Here is an 18,863-nt window from a genome sequence, read left to right on the forward strand (position 1 = left end):
GGGGCGCTGGAGGAGCTCGGTGGGCCGCCTCGTGCCCACCCGTCCCCTCGGCCGCCAGGACTCCCGCCGCAGAGCTGTCGCGTCACGATCAGCATCGGTCATACCACAAAGGTTCACCCAGGCTATAGTTTTAACATCACAGGAGAAACTTACTGCAAAGGCCCTTATAGGGATAAGTAATACATCTAATTACCATATCCTTAGAATAGATGTAATATAAATTTCATTACTCACTTAAAAGTTCTAAAGTTAACAGCATAAACTTGAAGTTGAGTAATTAAGTAATCCTTATATAGACACTTATTAAAGTATTTATACATATTATCTTAAATCTACATCTATCATTTTGCCAATTAAAATTAGGACTTTAATTGCAATTAAGTAATTTAATTGCCAATTGAACAGCAAAATTGCTAAGTGACTAATTTTAATGCCTATTTTAATTACCAATCATGACTGGGGAGGGAGCTAATCAAGCAGTATCAGAGTAATGATGTGAAAAAAAACGGAGAACAAACATTCAAGACTACATGCTTTTAAAAAAAGAACTCTAAATTAAATAAATGCAAACACAATTTTATACATGTGGTGAAATGCTGTATTTTGGTACCTAAATACACGAGCCCAAAGAACACATTTAATTAGAAAGAACCGCCGCTCTTCCCCCAAAGTGCCGATGACGAATTGCCCCTTGTCCCTTGTTTCTGCATTAGTCTCCCTGGAAGAAGGTAACCCCAAAACCAGGCCCGGGCCGGACGTTTGTACAGTCACTAACTCAGCAGGCTGAGCGCCCTTAGAAAAGCAGCCCTTAAAACCCCAAAGCTGGTAAATTCAAGAAGATCCAAGCCCCCTCCAACACCAGACACAAGGGGCGGCACTGATGGGCCAGGGGCCCACCTGCATGGCAAGGTTCCCCCTTAGAGAACGGTTCGCTGGTCACTGCAACAGCCCCCGCGCCCGGGCGAGACGCCCGCACCCTTCCTACAGCCAGCGGGAAGAGGAACACGGCCAGAGCCTTTATCATCCGCAGCGCTGGGCGGTGCTGGGCCTTCCCCTCCTGGGGGCCCGGTTCGTCTCCTTCCCCCCAGGAAAAGCGGGCAGGAGCACTGGCACCAGCACGGGCACCGGCACGGGCACCGGCACCGGCACCGGCACCGGCACGGGCGTGCGCACAGAGGCACGTCATCACTGTTCCCGCTCCCTCCCATCAGGGGTTAAAAGACACAAATCTGAATCACAAGCATTTTTGACCCTGAACTCCACGTTTAGGAGGACTGTCCCCAAGCATACTCCAAAAAAGTAAGAAGCCTTCCTCCTGAAAGGCTCCGCCCACCACTAACGAGCTTCTCCAGCTCATTAGGAGGGCTTCCACCGGAGGATGCACTGCGGCTGACGCCATAGGCCGTATTTCGGAGACCGTCTGTGTGTAGGCCTGCTTCAGGTACTGTCCTTTTCAACAAAGGCACAAAAATTCTCGTCATTCCTATCTGTGAGCATAGCAAACTCCCAAGGTCTAAAGGGAAGTTACAGTGTTTGTTTAAGATTAAGAAGCACAGGAACTGACCTGTGGCGGCTGTAGCTGTACGTCTATTAGTTGAAAGACCGTAACTGGATCACGGTCCCCGTGATGGAGCTTTCGTCGTTTCAGCCACGAGGGCAGCAGCCGTGCCGGCCAGGCATGGTCAGCGCTGCGGCTAGCACCTGCGGTGACTGCAACGCATCGTGAACTCCACGCAACACCTACCTCCGACGCATAAAGCCTGAACTACGGTACGTGTTTGGCAGTCTTGGGCGTCGCGGTATTGCAGGAACTCGCTATGCACAAAGCGACCGTTTGTTTTGTACGTGGGCAACCCCAGCTTCGGTTCCACGGTCAGATGGGTGTCCTGCGGGAGCAGCACAGGTTTGCTCCTTCTCTTCTCCAGGCCAGCGAGCCTCGGCTGGTGCCCGTGCAGGACAGGGGCCGCGTTCGTCTGGTACGTGTGAAGAGGGTGCTGCACCGGCAACGCAACTCCTGCACCTGGCCCTTCCCTATAAGAACACACTGTCAATACTCGAGTCACGCGTCTAACTTGGGCAAGTGTTTCAGGATGATGTTTTGGGAGAGGGAAGCTTTGTTTCCTCTTCAACAGAGCGAAAGTTTAACACTTACGAAAAGGTACCGGCTATCAGAAGACACAATGTGTACAAGCAGCTGATACCACTCGAATCAGGAATCCTTGCTACAGGCCGAGACCCCGTTACCCTGCCTGGGGGCAAGGTGGTGAAGGAGAGAGTACCGGGCCCCCAGAGCACCCACGATCCATTCCTGCTTCGTGAACACACGGGCTGCAGAAGGATGTTTACGCTGCTATATACTGGTGCTATCACCAGGAGATCCAAAACGAGTTGTACCACTTCAGTGAATACCTGCCAGAGGCAAAGAGGACCAAAGCATCTTTTTGACTGATTTCACTTCAGCGCTTCTTTACTTGAGGTGCAAAGTCCCCAAATGCAAGCCCAAACGGAGAAAGAGGCAGGCTGCACGTCAGGGCACGAGCCTTGCGCTAGCGCCCGACCGCTGCGGCAGCGCCTGGCCCCGGCACCACCAGCGATCGGCTACAAATCAGCGTCTTCACTGCGGTGGCCCCAGCACCAGCACCGACCTCCCCTTCGGGACACGCCGTCAGCTCCAGCCCCGGCGCGGTAAATGAGAGCGTACGGGTACACGGTCCCGTGAGAACCCGTGTCAGGTCTCCCCACAGCAAGCGGGCGGCTGTGACAGAAGCTGTGAAGTTGGATGCCAATGTGAAGAAGCGTGAGCCCCGACGTGAGGTGCGAGGCGTCAGAGCACGGGGTGTGGGGCTCATCGCCAGATGAAAACAGAGTGGCTCGCAAGTGCTCCATTATCACCCTTTTGTTTTCCTGAAACTTCCAAAGGAGCATCGTTCTCCCTGCTCTTAGTCCGCTCCTGAAACTCGGTCGAGCTGGTAGTGTCGGATGATGGAAGGTATTTGTTACGGTAATGTTTATTTCCGCTTATATTCTTATTAACGTGTGATTATTCTGCGGAAGACTACAAAGCTGTATTTTCCCTTTATTATTACCGGCAAGCAAGCACAACGGGTCGCCCGTCAACGTCTGCCTGCTTTGACAGCTGTCAAGGCCCCGGAATGCAAATAGATGTTTATGGCGTTTGAAGCCCGGCTCGGTTTGGCCACGTCCTTGGCGCGCCAGCGATGAGATCCGCTCGCCGCCTCGCCGTTACGCAGGTCAAGGAACAGAAATCGCGCCGAGCCCTCCGTCTTCCCGCGCCGAGCCGTTCCGTTTCTCCCGGGATGGATCTGATTGATACCCTTCGAGGTGAAAGGCTAAACGGACCATATGGCACGTGTTGCGTTCCATATGCTCTCTGCCCATCCGTGCTTAAGCTGCCGTTAGCAACATCTGCCCTCCCCAGCCATCCAGCTGTGCCGACGACGGCTGCCGGAACCGCGCACCGCTGCCAAACCCCAACGGGGGGGGGGAGGGGGAGGCGGCCGCCCCGGGACGCCTCCCGCCGCTTGCCCCCCCCCCCCCCCTCCCCGCCGGTTCCCGCTCCCCCAGCCCCGCCGGTACCTGCCTCCGCCGCCGCTTGCCGCCCGGAGCGGAGCGCGGTCCCCGCGGCGCCCGCAGGAGGAGCCCGGGGGGGGGGCGGGTAGCCCGGGGATGGGGAGCCCGGGGGAGCCCGGGGCGGGGGTGCCGGGGCTCGCCGCCCCCTCGCCGCCGGCGGCGTCAGCGCCCGTCAGCGCCGCGGCCCGGTGACGGCAGCGCCGGCCCCGCCGGCGGGGGGGAGCTGACGCCGGCGCGGGGGCGGCCCGGGCAGAGCTGCCGGGGGCTCCCCCCGATCCCCGCCTCCGTCCCGGCCGCCGTCGGGGGTCAGGGCTGCCCGCACGGCTGTGAGGGGGCGGGTGGGTGTTTTGGGGGTTGTTTGGGGGGGTTTCCCCGCGGACCCCCACGTTCGGCTGCTAGCGAGTTTGCCTGCTTTCCGGCTCTTCTGCACCGGGAACGCGGTTGCTCTGTGCGGAGCCCGGCTCCAGCAAACGGGGGACGAAGCGCGTCCCCCTCGCATTTTAGGGTCCAACAGGTCCGGCCCTGCCCGGGGGCCGGGGGTGCTGGTCCTCGCCTCCGCGATGAGGAGGCGCGGCGGCCCGCGTTGATGTCATTGGAGCGTCCTCTGGATGGAACCGGTTCCAGAAGACGGACTATTTTAAGTACCTTGTAAAGTTTTCTTACATAAAACACACATCCATCTACTTAAACACACCCCCCCCCGCATACACACTGTAACGCGTACGTAGATTGGGTTTTTAACTTGGCACTGTTTTCCTAAAAGGTTTGAGAATGCCAGAAGTAGTAACTACGCTGCAGAGACCGTTATAGCTTCTCATTTGCCATTCATTTCTGAATTTCTGTTATCTGACGAGGATGCCAGCCGGCTTGGAAGAATGGCAAAACAACCCCAAGATTGTCCCAGGAACGGCGCAGGCCCCTTTGCTGGCACCCGGATGGCATTGGGAAGGCGATTGGGAAGAGGCAGCAGCCGCCTCATTAGTAGGTCAGGGAAGGGCCAGCAGGAAAGCAGAGCTGCACCATTCCAGCTCTTCCAGTCATATTGCTTCCCATAGAATATATGAATGCAATTACACTTTTTTCCCCCCAAATTTCTGTATGCGGGCCACGGAGCTCCCAATTAAGCGGCTCACCAGGGGCAGCAGGTAACTACCTGCGTATCTGACCGCCAACACCCAGACCGTGAACAAACCGGTCATCACAGCGGGAAGGGCTGGCTCCGTGCGGGGAGACTGCTCCCACAGACTGCCTGGAGTAAAAGCAAGCCGTCCGTGTTTAAAAGCACGAGAACCCCCAGCCACGATTTTCAAGCCCTCTCACCGTTCGCTGCCTCGTTTCGCATTTTCCTACCGGGGCTGTTGCCAGAAGCTCCGGCTGGTGGATGGTGACAGGAGCAGCAGCCGTCTGCCTCCACTTGCCACAGCCGGTCGGCGAGCGAAGCGCTGTGCGTCCAGGGGGGACCTCTTCCCTCTGCCCCTGTGCGTTTCTTTAGTCGAGAAGCCTCCATTAGCAACGCATGAGAAATCAGGATGGCGAAGGTGAGGCGGAGTGTCCCGGAGGCCGGCATCTGGCTGCGGTGACGGTGGAGGTGGCCGGGGTCTGCGCTAGCCGTCGCCTGCCTTGTTTGGGAATTGTCTCGGGGATCGGCTCCAGGCTGTTCTGCCAGCTCTGGAAACCCCCAGAACATGTCACTTGAGTGATGTGTTTATGTCACAAGCACTCTAAAATAGCATAATTACACGTTGTTTTCCCCGTATTTTGGTAATTAACTGACAGCACACAGAAATCTGGTTTAATTAACGACTTTCTTTAAGTGAAATTCTGTTTGCTGTTTTAAGTGAAATCCTTTCTTGTTTTGGGGGCACTTTTCTCGACGTACCTGGGGTCCTTCCCCCTCATACGGTCCTCAGAAACACGTTCCCTGGAAGACCCTGCTGTATTTGACGTTGGGAAGACAAAAATTCACAGATGCTGGCAAAAGAGGTGGGTTTCCAGCACAGCCTTCTCCAGCAGCCGGACATGCCGGGAAGTGTTGCTGGTCCCATCTCCAGATGGACAGCTCTGTCCAGAGGGCCTTCTGTGGGGTTGGGAGGGGGGTGTCGATGATGAGTTCCGAAAGCACCTCTGGGTCTGCCCGGGGCCGGCACTGCTCAGAGCTGGAGCCAGGAAAGGCGCTTGACACAGAAAAAGTATTTTTCCTCTGAGATGTTTTTCATTAACGGAGCCTCGCAACAACAGCATGAGGTTGTACCAGGAGTCCTGTCCGGGGGTGCCAAAACAGCCTGTGCGAGAGAGGGTGTTTCTGGGGACATCACGGCATCATTATCTTCCATCCTGCGTTGCGGCCGCTTGCATAAAGCCTCGCAGATGTGAAACATAATGCCGGAGGAATGTCTGGTTTGACCGAGTTACCAGGAGTCTATTTCTGTAATCCCCAACTAGAAACAGTTTATTGAAGTCCTCCCAAAACAATTTACTGCGGGACGGACTCGCTGCCAAAGGCAGCAAGCATTTGGCCTGGTGAATTCGTCGCCACAGAGGGTGGCCGCAACCCCTCGCTCATAAAGACAACGTGGTTTTGAAGCGGCAGATTTTCGGTCTGCATTTGCAGGGGAGGTAGCAGCGGTGCCGATGGCCTTGCCGGCACCACCGCAGTGCCCATAGCCTCGCTGGCACTGCCGCGGTGCTTGCAGACCAACGTGCGCAGCTTTGGGGCCCGATCATTCCCCTTCACTCCAGTCTTGAGAAAATAATTTTCCATTGAGGCTGTACGCCTCGAGGCCTCCCGAAATAGAGCTGTTTTGAGTGTTTTACACAATGTCTTTGAAAACTGTTTCGCTCACGACTGGTGAGTGGGAGACGTGTGCGTGCGGATCTCGCAGGGCTGCGGTGGAGCGTGTCAGCCCCACCGGGTGCCAGCCTCCTCCTCCTCCGTCCCAGCGCAGTCTGGGTTGAAGCTGCGGCACAAGCAGAACATCACAGGGCGTCTGGGGCTGGCTCGGGGCTGGCGTGCGGCTCCCCATGTTGCAGGGTGCCTGTCAGAAGCTGGGTCGTCCCCCCCCCTGCCAGGACGTGTCCCCAGGCGAGTTGCTTTCCCCAGGGATGGCCACTTTTCGTCTCCCTCTTTCCTCAGACAGCCCGGGTGAAGTCCTGGTTTGCAAAACACGTTTAATTTCCAGAGGTGACCAAGTCATATTTTGCATTCATTGCTCTGAACTAAGTCCAAGTTATAAAATACAGTCCCTTTTTGCAAGAGGGATGTTAAAGCTTTTTTTTACACCGAAGGGACGGATGATAACAGACAGAGTGCGACAGCCGCTGAGGCAGGGGCTGGGTGCGCTGCCCGACAGTCGCCAGGAACAGTTATCAGCATCGTCTGTTTGTCCAGCCACTCATATGACAATGACCTTCCTCTCTAGCTGGCTCGGCGACGGGTGTCGAGCAGTTAGCAAATGCCAGAATACAAGTTCAGAAACAAAATCTCATGAGTATTCTGGTTATCTCCTGGGTAAAAGGCTCATACCGTACTGCAGGCTTCAGAAAATAGTGGTAAAATTAGGAAAAAACAACTCATGATAGTTACGAATTTGCAAAACTCTTCATCTATGTGACAGTTGCTGTCATTAGAGGTAAATGGCAGGGAGAGTAAACCCATTAATGCAGGATGTTAATTGAAAACAGGACTTGTGTAGAGAATGGAGTTTGTAATTACGAGAATAGTTATTAAAATATCATTTTGCTTTTAAAATGCCTGACTTTAATACAGAGTATGAAGGAGTTATGTTTTTAGAAGTTAATTATTTCCAGTGCTTCAAAAAGGGAAGTCTAAGCTGAAAATGATATACCCAAATTGTTAAGACACTTTTTTAATTATCCATTTTAAAACACTGTCATAGAATGTCAGCCGAACCTTATTTTCACTTTCACTAAGAAATGTGCTTTACTCCTGTGTAGATTCTGTTCCTTTTCAGGGCTCTCTCTGGAGCTGTGCTCCAGGTACGTCTGTGGTGGTGGGTCACAGCTCCAGCCTGTGTGTTTACAGGGGCTCCCGGATCACATTTTTGACTGGCCATTTTGGCCTTTCAGGGGCTCTGGCTGTCCCACCCATGGCAGCGTTGATGCTGATGGCTTTCTTCACGGTCTCCCAGTCCTGGTGTGGTTTCTCGGCCACGATGCTGCGCTCTCTTTGCTGCCTCCCCTCCTGGCTGGGCTCTGCCCAGGGCCCCGAGGTGTGGGTCCAGCTCCGCACCCAGGGGTCTTCTTCCTTCACCACTTTTTGGAGCCCCAGGCTGACGGGGACTGGTGCTGGGTCAGGCTGGCCAAGAAGGGGGCACCCATCCTCTCCTCTGGGCTTTTGGGTGCTTTGCAGCCTCCTGCCACCTCCCGAAGCCTGCACCCGGGGAGGACCCCGCAGCGCAGCCGCTCGCCGCTCCCAAAGCGGCTGCAGACGTCGTGCGAGAATCAGGAGAAAACAAAGAAAAGCATTTTTGCGGGGAGTAAATACCAGTTCGAGCCGGGCACGTGTTGCGCAGTAAACAGCTCCTTTGGCAAAGCAAGCTGCACGGCAGCATCTGCGCCACGGGCGCCTACAGCTCGTACGTGTGGGCTTCAAGTTGTTCATGCAAGTACTTACTCCAGGGCTCTCGTGCATGTAGGTGAGCGTATAACCAGCTTGTGTGCCACGCACACTGGTTGTGCCTGGAGGTGTTCCCCAGTTATAACCACTGCGAGAGCCCGGCGATGGATCTGCTGGCCCGGTGGCCACCCTCCACGAGCCCAGCGGTGCCAGGCGCCTGCCCGCACTTCTCAGCAGCGCCGGCGTCCGCCGTGCAGGCTCGCCAGGTCCTCCAGGGATCATGACAGAAGGCAAAACCTCAACAATCATGTTGGGAGGACCCGTATTTTCCGTCTCTCGATGACTTACTGAGGAGGGTGTCAGAGCTTCAACCCCTCTCGCCCTCCCTGCAGTGCTCCTTCGCTTTCCGCAAGGCTCTGCTGGAATTTAGTGCAAACATAGCACTTATGTACACCCAACGGTACACACAGCATATGCTTACCATATCCAGTCAATGAAATCATTGTGGAGAAACAGGCAAGTAATAACGCACAATGAATAATATAGCCTTCTTTGCAGCATTCAAAACACAGTAAGCAATAAACACTGATTTGACAAAGAGTAGTATTAAATAAAAATGCCCAAACTGTAGTTCAACCTGCACACAGAATGGAGGAAAAGCTGGTGTTTTTTTCAGTTTTAACTAAATGGAATCTGGTTCTTCAATATGAAAAAACTAGATTAAAACTGAGGTGAAATCTGAATCCCATTAATATTACTAGTATATAAAAATACATTATCTTTTGGATGAGAGAGCTTTAATAATAAGAGGTATCATAAAGAGAGAAATCAAAACTGGATTGTATATTCACCAGATTGTTCAATACAGAAGCCAACAAAATTAGGCCATATTGATGTGATAAGCAAGAAGAAATATATTAGTTTCCAGATCACAACATTCCAGTATAAGATATCATTGGAAAACCAAGTCAATTTTTATATCAGTCAAATTCCTATTAAATTAGCCCATACTTTTCAGCAAGCGAATCTACAGAACTGGCCCCTATTGACATATTGATAATGAGGTGTAAATATATCGCTTTCTGGTTCACAGCGATTCAGCAACCCACCAGCGCTCACTAAGAGCGATCTCACCCAAACTCTGTCGCAGTCAGGCCGGGTGGGCAAGTGTTGCCAGGCTCTCGGTAGCCACCGCAGCCGGTACCAGGTCTGAGGGCAGCAACACCAAGCAGAGGCAATGGTTGAACCTTTCGCTCTGCAGCCGTTGAGCTGAACGTCAGTCAGATCTTTCCACCTGTGCAGCAACTGGGAAGGATTCGCTTATGCCAGCTTGGGGCTGTAAGGGTGATGTAAGTCTGTACTTGCTGCACTGAATCCTGGTTTAAACAAGAGGGGGTCTAGGGCTTGAGCAACAGTTGTGTTTACATCATGGGGGTCGGGATAAAATCCACGTTCTTTGCCCGTGCAGGTGTGGGCTGTGTCATGCTGATGGCAGCCATGTAGCCCACAGTCCCCGCTGGATAGGGTGCACTTGGACAGTGCAGAATCTGTACTGTGTCACTGAAGAAGAAAACCTCCACTGCTGCAAATGGAATAAGTGTGGATTAATAAGAGCAAGGATGGGGACAATTTTCTGATTTTAAGTCTTCGGGCTGCGAGGCTTGGATGTGTTTCTTTGGAGCCAATGGCAACTTCTATGTGAAGGGGCAAGAATCAGTTTGGCTGAATTCCCAGTTCCATGGGAATTTGACATTGTTTTGTTAAGGGTTTTAAAGAAATGAAAAGCTTAGTCTAATTTTTTTAAGAAATGTAAAGTTTTAGTCTTCCTCACTTACCTAAAACAATGGTCACATAATGGCTTTGTAAGAATTTATTCTCTCTGCTGTATGAAGATCCGATTTAACAGACACTGGAATAGTCTTGTGTGTCTAATTTTTGTTCAGCCTTACATCAAAATACTTGGGCATTGCAAGCTCACAGCAAACTAGACTAGCATTTAAGAAAATCTAGACTAGTGAAAACCTCTTTGGTAAATGTGACCAAGAAAGTAGCTGTTAAAGTAGCGAAGCTGCATTTGTGTGTTTCACTGTCAAGTATACCATACCTTGCAGCAGGTTAGCATCTGGACAGTGAGTTTGGTAAATCTATTCAGTGGGAATTAGAGCAGGAATTAGCTGGATGTGCTGGTATACTGAAAACCACAAACACAACAAAACTCTTGACCCTGCCTTACAAGATGCTTACTGGCATGGTCAATGCCACAGAGATAAATGCAGCTGGCAGAGAAGAGCCCATTCCCAGGAGAGCAGGCAGAGATGTGTAGAACAGCGGACAGCGAAAGGGCAGGAGGAACGGTTGTGTAGATGTGAGAGAGAATGTTTTTTTTTTAAATCTTGTCAATATATTAGCCAAGGCAGAATGGGCAGGTCCACCCCCTCTCACTGCCAATGCATCCAGCCGGTACTGAGACTTACTTTGATGAAGGAATCGGAGGAAAACTTGGGAAACACCTGCTGTTTAAGGCCTGAGTTAAATGCTGTTATTAATAATGTGCTTCATGCTGAGGGGCATCCAAATCACTTAAGTCTGGGAAGGTAAAACGAGGGGGAAAATTTGCTGTAAGATTAATGAGCAAAATACAATTAGCTATTCTCAAAGAACAGGCAAAGTGCTAAACATTACAACCAACATTTTGTCGGAGTTCCCTGAAGATGTCTGTGACCCCGTGGGACTGCACAGTTGCTGGCAAGGAGCTGACTCACAGCCGGCCCGGAGCGCGGGGGGCCGGAGGGTCCTGGCCCCATTGCCCGCCTCTGCCGCGGCTGACAGAGTTTGGTGTTTGCAGTGCGCCGAGCCAAAAGTGGAATTTGGGTCTCCCACATCACGGGTGCAGGAGGTAGAGGGCAGCTTTCCACCCTTGCACAGAGTGGGTGTCTGGGGGCTCCGCGTGTAACTGCAGTGCCAAGGCAGCAGAGCAGCCCGACCCGGGGGTCATCCCAGCGCCCCAAAAGCTTGGGTCAAAGTGTCCAGTGCTGCAAAGGCTCAAATCTTTTTTGCAGACACGTACTATGTGCATAAGTCCTTTCTAAAGCCCTTTATTTAACTCGCGTCTGACACTATGGGTCACTATGGGTCAGGATCTTGCTTTTTTCAAACATTACATGTTATTGGTACTTTATCTAATTTAAGGTCCAAACTGAAAAATACTCCTTGTTCACCAAATTCAAAGTCTTTTTGTGTGTGTGTGTTTTCTTTTCTGTTTTTCTGTGTTGTTTTTTTCTCTTGCTACTTTCTGGTTCTGAGTAATCTCTTCTTTCTCAGTCTCAGCATCAACAGCATAGGAAGTTTAGAGTCCACTGAAGGAGTTACCACGACATATACTGGTTTGTCTTCCATGAGATGAACCTGGGACTCCATGTAGAATATCCTTTATAGGAATTTGTTCACCTGAGTAATAGCAATAAACTCCTGTCCTGAGGGTTTCTCAGTTATCCTTGCTCCTGACACCCATTGCCAGTGAGACTTTCACTTTGCTTGTTTTTTTATTAACAACAAATTCTTGTTGTCCTTTGGTGTGTGATGCTTTTTCACCGTTATTTTTAGGTTCGTTTGCTGTCATGTGGTGCCTGGCAGCAGAACCACAACATGATGTGATAGATGTACGTGTTCTAGGTGCTCTTCTAAGACAGTGTTTATGTTCATCTACTTGCACTAGTGCAGAGGAATAAAGCAGTTATTCTGGTATTTTTCTATGATGAAAATATACACAATAATTACTGAATTAATTATTGTTATAATTCAGTAATTATAATATTACTGAAATGAGATAAAATGTAAAGCTTCCAGATCCCTATCAGCTCAAATGTAGCCTAGTAACAAAAATTAAACCCGATGGTATTTTTTGCAAGAGCTACTAGCAGTAGGCCTCATTTTGATTTTCTTTATGAGCCTGGGTAACAAAGTCCATTTTACCACATGGGTCAGGAAAGTGGCAAAAGGTGGTTTTACATGTGAATATTCATGATTTCTGAGGGGAGAGCACGCTGAGTACAGTGGGGCTCTGATTTGCCCAGGCCACCCTTCTCCTGCTCCTAATCCACCTTGGCGTCATTTAGCACCATGCCTGGCATGTGGGTTTGGGTGGAAAGCAAACTGTGGCCACTTAACTGTGAACGGCTCAAAATTAAGACCCGTGCAAGGGAAGGTCTGCGCACTGCCAAGGACAAACAACAGTTTCATGGTTTTTCAGCCACACTTGAGGCAGCTTGCCCCCAGCTAGCAGGAGGAAAGAAGAGACCAAAATGGATGTGGGACGGAAACCCCCTGCTCAGTTTAACCGATTTTTGTCCATGCAGAAATCAAACCTCTCAGTGATACTGAAGTCAGCATTATACGTAGAAGAAATTGTTGCCTGTTGTAACCTGCAACAATGAGCGATCGTTATTAAGTGCAAAAAAACCACTTGTCAATACGAAGCCACATCTCCAGGTCCGTTTGGTTGTACACTTTTTTATCCTAAGATTAAGAGGCTACACACCTCATCCTGTAATGTCTCAAAATCATTTATTGCCATAAGATTTACATCTTCCTTTTGTCTGACAAAACATTTATGCTTTGGATTCCAGACGTAACCTGAAGAACATCAAGAACAGAGAAGCAAGAGATTCCCCTGGAGAAAATAGAGCACTGGAAGCTGAAATGCTCTGTAGTAATTTGAAGTAAGAGTTATGCTTGATTTAAGATGATGAGTATGAGCCTTGTCTTCTTGTTGTGTAATTTCATGCAATCAGAAAATATCTTACTTAATATTTGTAATGATATTGTGGTTCAGACTGGGCTAATGAGCATGTCGTATGATACTTATCACCAGAGGGTGATGTGTTTCAGTTGGGGTATATGTGTTTCCAAAACTTTTCCAGGAACAACAAAGAACATTTGTTCCAAGAGAGAGCTCGTAATATCTCTTCCTTAAAAACATGACGCTTAGTAAGCAAACTGGGGGAAAAAAAATTCTTATGTATTATGTTTCTGCACGCTGGGGACAGACTGCAAATGTGGAATAAGGTTCCGAGAATAAGTCAATGCTTTAAGAAAATAATAATGATAATAATGTACTTTTGCAGGGTTGGGGTAAAATATTTTGCAGAGTATTTTTATCAGGCATTCTCTGAACAAATTTAAAGTGTCCTGCTGAATGATCTGTCCTAACGAGACTGCTGTGTTTGTTTCCAAATCAGCTTCCACCTTGGCTTCACGGGTAGGTCTGTAAACTAAAGACCTGTAAAGAAAGCAGGAGCATTCAGCTCTCTGGATGGCTTTATAATCTGTGTAATCCTGTATAATTGTGCTAGACTCTGTCTTTCTGAGCTTTACAAAAAACCTCCTATTTGCCTCAAATCCTGAAATGTTAATTTTCATCTCTGATTAAGCTGAAGACCAGTCGAGGCTCCTTTTATTAAGTCATGCAGACTCCTACCTGCTTCCTGAGGGCTAAATTTGGCTGAGAAAACCATTGTAATATTGTGTAATTAATTTGCCAGTCAAATAATTTCTGCAGGGCTGTAATTTACTTATCTGTCTGCAACCCTAATGAATCTCCCAGTTCAGTACTTTAATCCTGTTTTCTGCCTTTTTATCTCCTTTTTTAACTCTAACTTCCATAATTCTTTACTATGGGCTGATTCGTAACCTGTGTTTTTGGGGTGTTCTTATGATGTTCTCATGATGTTCTCACCAGGAACAACAAAAACCAGCTGAACACTTAGACTTTGTAGTACGCCTTGCATGACTGGGAACTAATGAAAGACGTCCTTGCTTTATTCCTCCATTTCACCACGTACAAGGGAGTTAATTCAATAAAAATCAAAGATGTAGAAATACAGGAGAAAAAACAATTTGTATTTGGAGGACTTAAGATTATAACTTCATTCAGATTCAGTCTAACATATGTGCAGAACTTCCTAAGGGTTATTCTGAGCACTATATTCTCTGATGAGTGGCAGTAGATAAAAACTATTTGGTAAATGCAATGTTGGAAATTTTTTTTAGATGTTTAACTGCAAATCACAACTCTGTCCTCAGTTTTTTTTCTAACACATTTATTATTTAAAAAGGTGTGGTAAGTGGCATAAGTAAGTAGTTAGGGTGTTGTTCATAATCTCTGAAATTTGCCACTTTACGGTTTTCCTGATCTCTGGCAGGAATGTTTTTTGCAGGAGGATAGGAATGCTAATAAAGTATAAATAATATAAGAGATTCATGAATATGCTGCACTGACTCGCTGGATACTTGCAAACAAATGGACGATACGATCGTATGATAGAAGAAAAATAACTTTAGCTATTTATTTATAAGTGGCTGATGCCATTGCCACAGGCTCTAGCGCTTGGTCAAGACTTAGAACAGTGCACAGAGGGCTGCAGTCGCAAAAACAGAAGGAAGGCAGCACATGCGGGGAGCAGAGACCTCCGGCAGGCCAGGCAGGTTTGCGGTTGCACAAGGCAATGAATGTGTACAGCTGAGCTGGATCAATGGAGTGAACACTCTTCATATGTTTGTTGCATACTGCTGTGCTTTGCTTCTGTATTTTGTTGAATGGGAGTGTTTATTTTAAGAAGGAATTTTGAGCACAAACATTTAATCCTGGAAGCAAGTGCAGTGCTAGGAAACTATATCAGAAAGAAATGCAGGAATGCCTATGTGTCTCTTCAGAATTTCATTGTGATCATTCTTACGCAGTCCGTACATTGGGTAACTTTGAAACTGAACTCTTTTCGGGCCGGACTACAGAAATCTGTCAGCTTGGAGAAGAACTGCTGTGGAAAATACAGGGTGAATTTAATCATGCCTCTAACGAGAATCGATGGAAAATGCAAAAACTTGAGGACACTCAGTGAAAACCCTGTCCCCAGGGACAAGGAAGGCCTCCAGAAAGGCGTGTAAGGTTTGTGAGGTACCAGGAATGAGTTAATCCTACCAAGGAATGCGGAGGAGCTGCCAGATAACAGAATGACATTGTTTTTCCCTGATGTCAGCACAGAAACCCAAACACAAAGAGGTGAATGTAGTCCTCTGAGAGAGCTGTTGAGAAAGCTGAATGTGGAGCTTGTGCCGTGGCATCCAGCAGCATTAAAAACTGCTCGGCACAGGATGACAAAGTGTTTCCTGGAACCAGGGGCTGCCTCCAGACATCTGGGCAAGACGGGCGCTGTGGGCGACAGTCGAAGGATCATGAGATGTGCATGTGGCGGCGCTGGGAGCTGTATCGCTGCTACGGCAGCCACAGGGTTCCATTGCTGCCTCCTGAAGTTTTAAGAACGTGCAGTTCTGGTAGCCTTGGGTTTACCACCGAGTCGATTTATAGCCATCTATGGGTCATTTTGTTTTACTTTACAGCTCAGTGTAAGGCATCTTATTTTCTCCCGTAGCATCTACATGTTGAGTCTTGCCTGAATAATTCAATTTATTCTGTATTTGGTAGGTGGTGATCTAGAGGATATTTGGATCTAGCTGCAATAGAAGCTTTGTTTCACTTTAATATAGGCAGCACATAAGCTCTTGTATTGGTTCCACAGGGACAGTAATGAAATACTTGCTGATATGCTTTGGATCTGTAGCTGCTCTTCTCAGCAGCTTGAATGTGCTCTGCCTTGATCCGCTGCCCAAACGGGAAGTTTCACAATTGCACTGACTGTCCATCAAGGCTGAGAAATCCATAAAGGCATAGTAATATCTGTATTATTCATTTTCTGCTATTCTGAAGTCTACAGAAAGGTAAACAAAAGGAGGAAAACCTGAAGAGAAGGTTTTAAATTGCTTTGTGTTTTTATTGCAGAGGTTGGTATTAACCTGCTCTGCACCCTTGGCTCAGCCTTGTGAGGAGCCACTGCTATTCCGTGTTTTATGTTAACAGACCCATCAAATAGTTTGTATGTTGTGTTAATTACGAAAATCAAATTCAGTAACTCCTGGAAAGCTGCTTCTTAAAATCTGTTTTGGAGAAAGTCAAGCTGTTAAATGCTTGGGGCAGAAAAACGTGAGTCGCTGAGGTTCTGGTGTCAAAATGGGGCACGCTGGAGGGACCGTGCTCTGTGCCGAAGGCTCCTCCTTGTCTCGGGCTCTGGGAAAGGGATACGGCTGCTTGCAGCAGCTTCTCAAAAGCGCATAAATTAAACGCACTGTAGTATTATGTGCTAGAGTATGGATGCCTGTTGAGGGGAGAATGGCGCGTATCATGGAGATGGAGCTTAGATTCTCAAAATAAACCTGAATGGAGAGTGGGACCAGGTAGTTCCCACTAAAGCTAACAGAAGTTGCTGGTTTTGCTGGGAATATGCCACCGAAAGAACCTGGCTGGGCTGTTTTTCTCTTAGTATTGGGGCTCTAGACCAGCCCAGTCCGTTTTGAGATAGGAAGAAGACCCTCGAAGAGGTGCCTTTACGTCATGGCAAGTCATCTCTCACTTAGATTTGTTAGAATTCCCTGAGGTTAAAGCAGATGTACCGAAGAAGACAGACGGGGCTTTAGGCAGGTCCTCAGGCTCTCCCCTCCTCACGGGCTGTGCGCTGCGGGACCCCCCGGCCCCGCCTGGGCGCTCCCGGGCGGCGTGCGGGGACCGGGCACCGGGGCCTCCGCGCCGAGATGCGGAGAGCGAGCGAGGGAAGGAGAAGGAGAGGCGGGAAGGCAGGCTGCGGGGAGGGCGAGGGCTCGCCCCTCCACCGGAGATGGCGCCTCTGCCGCTGCCGCGGCTGCCGGTTGGGGCCCGCCCTCTGATAGCGGCCGGCAGCGGACGGCTGGCAGCCGGGGATGTAGCTCAGTGGTAGAGCGCGCGCTTCGCATGTGTGAGGTCCCGGGTTCAATCCCCGGCATCTCCAGGGGCTACTCTTTTGGGGTTTTGTGGCGATTTTTTTTGGTTTTTTTTCCCCTTCAGCCAGCAGCGCGCCGGGCCACCGGTACGACGTGGTTTCAGCCCCCAGGGAGCCGCTTTTTCCCGCTCGGGAACCCCGCGGGGAGAAGAAAAGGGCGCTGCGAGTGCTCTGGTCTTAAAAAGGTGGTGGGTTTTCCGCCGAGAAGGAAAAAAGAAGACACCCCCCCCCCCCCCCCCCAAAAAAAAAAAAAAAAAAAAAAAAAGGCTGCATTGGCCGGGAATCGAACCCGGGCCTCCCGCGTGGCAGGCGAGAATTCTACCACTGAACCACCAATGCACGGCCGACGAAATCGTGGCCGGCCCCTTCCTCGAATCGCTCACCGAAGGCAGCTTATTTCAAATGTTTTGTTTTCCTCCCTTTTTCAATTCCATCTTCACAGTCAGTACTTTTGAGCCGTTATTTCCAGGGGAAAAAACCGGCTTTCAGAAAGTTAGCGATGTCTGTATACCTTTTTCCTCCAAAGGATTAAAAAACCCTGGAAAATTGTATAATAGACCCATTATCCTTTAAATTCATGAACTTTCAGACCAAGTCAGAAAAGGTGTATTTTTGTTCCTTTTCCCTGCTGGGAGGACCTTGCCAGAGGAGACCACTGGTCAAGAGCTTATAGGCTTACATGATCTACTAATAACGGAATCATCATGGTACAATGTCCAAACTTATATTTCTGTTTTGTCAATTAATGTAGCACTATGGATCCTGACATTTCAGCACAATGTAACTTTGTGTAGGGTTGAGATATCAATAGAACGCCATTGCTTGCACTGTGATGTAATGATGCCATGTTCTAATATAAATTATGTACAGTCTTGACATTTAGTTTGTCTTGGACACGCTCCCAAGAATGGCCACACATGAGCCAAAGAGTTCAAGGAAAAGCAACACCAAGTGTTTCATGTCAAGAGAACATTAAGATGTACGTACGAGAAGAACAGCTGTGCTTAAGAATGCACTCCAGACAGGATGAACACCTCCCACCAACCACCTCATGAAAGGTAGTAAGCAGGTGTCTTCTTCAACGAACAGTAATTTGGCACTACAGATAATGTTCCAGTTCTCTGTGTGAGCGTATGTTAAGAGCAAAATGTAAATGCCGCAATAGAGTCCTCTGCTTACCAGCCCTGCAGCTATTACCTAACTGTTCCCAATTGCATGTTGAGTTCATCAAGAGGGTGAATTTTTTCTGCATGCGTAAAGCAGAAGCTGAGCAAAACTCGTGTTCTGAGTGAATCTGGAAAGAAAGTCAAGGCCATGATTTGCTTGCCGGCCAGTGAATACCAGGTGACAGTATTTTCCAGTCACCGCTGGCCCAGAGGAACAATGCAGACCAGTAACAATGCCATCACAGTTCTCTTTCCCCTAAGCTTAATTGCAACTTCTTAATTTCTACCGGCAGAAAGTAACATAGTAAATACTTCAAGTAATAACTAGTATTTAGGCTACTGCTTACAATTGCATCAGTCAGTCTTGAAAAACTGTTTTCCCAGGCAAACATAGGACCAGAAATCCCAAAGCAGTTAGGAAAAAAATATTCATACTGAGAAGACTCTAATTCACTACTATAATATATCTGAAAGATAGCCATGCTGAGGTAAATAGCAATAGTTGACCCACTAGTTTCCCCCCTTACTTTTATTCTCTCACCCCCTTTCATTTCTGGTGAGCTGAGACACTGCAAGGCAGGGGATGGCTAGTGGCGGACGGATCTGGCAATGTCTGTGCACAGCCATGGGGGAACCAGCAGCGCTCTGTAAGAGAGGAGTCCTTGG

At 49.0% G+C, this 18,863-nt stretch overlaps 2 non-coding genes across 2 annotated transcripts; one reads left to right on the forward strand and one right to left on the reverse strand.

The window, feature by feature from the left end:
- Nucleotides 1-16,968: 16,968 nt before the first annotated feature.
- TRNAA-CGC (transfer RNA alanine (anticodon CGC)) lies at nt 16,969-17,040 on the forward strand. The gene has a single exon. It is a non-coding gene; the product is annotated as a tRNA-Ala (tRNA).
- A 259-nt stretch (nt 17,041-17,299) lies between these two features.
- TRNAG-GCC (transfer RNA glycine (anticodon GCC)) lies at nt 17,300-17,370 on the reverse strand. The gene has a single exon. It is a non-coding gene; the product is annotated as a tRNA-Gly (tRNA).
- Between the last annotated feature and the right edge of the window lie 1,493 nt (nt 17,371-18,863).

Source organism: Accipiter gentilis, chromosome 1 (genome assembly GCF_929443795.1).
Source record: "Accipiter gentilis chromosome 1, bAccGen1.1, whole genome shotgun sequence".
Taxonomy (NCBI): domain Eukaryota; kingdom Metazoa; phylum Chordata; class Aves; order Accipitriformes; family Accipitridae; genus Astur; species Astur gentilis.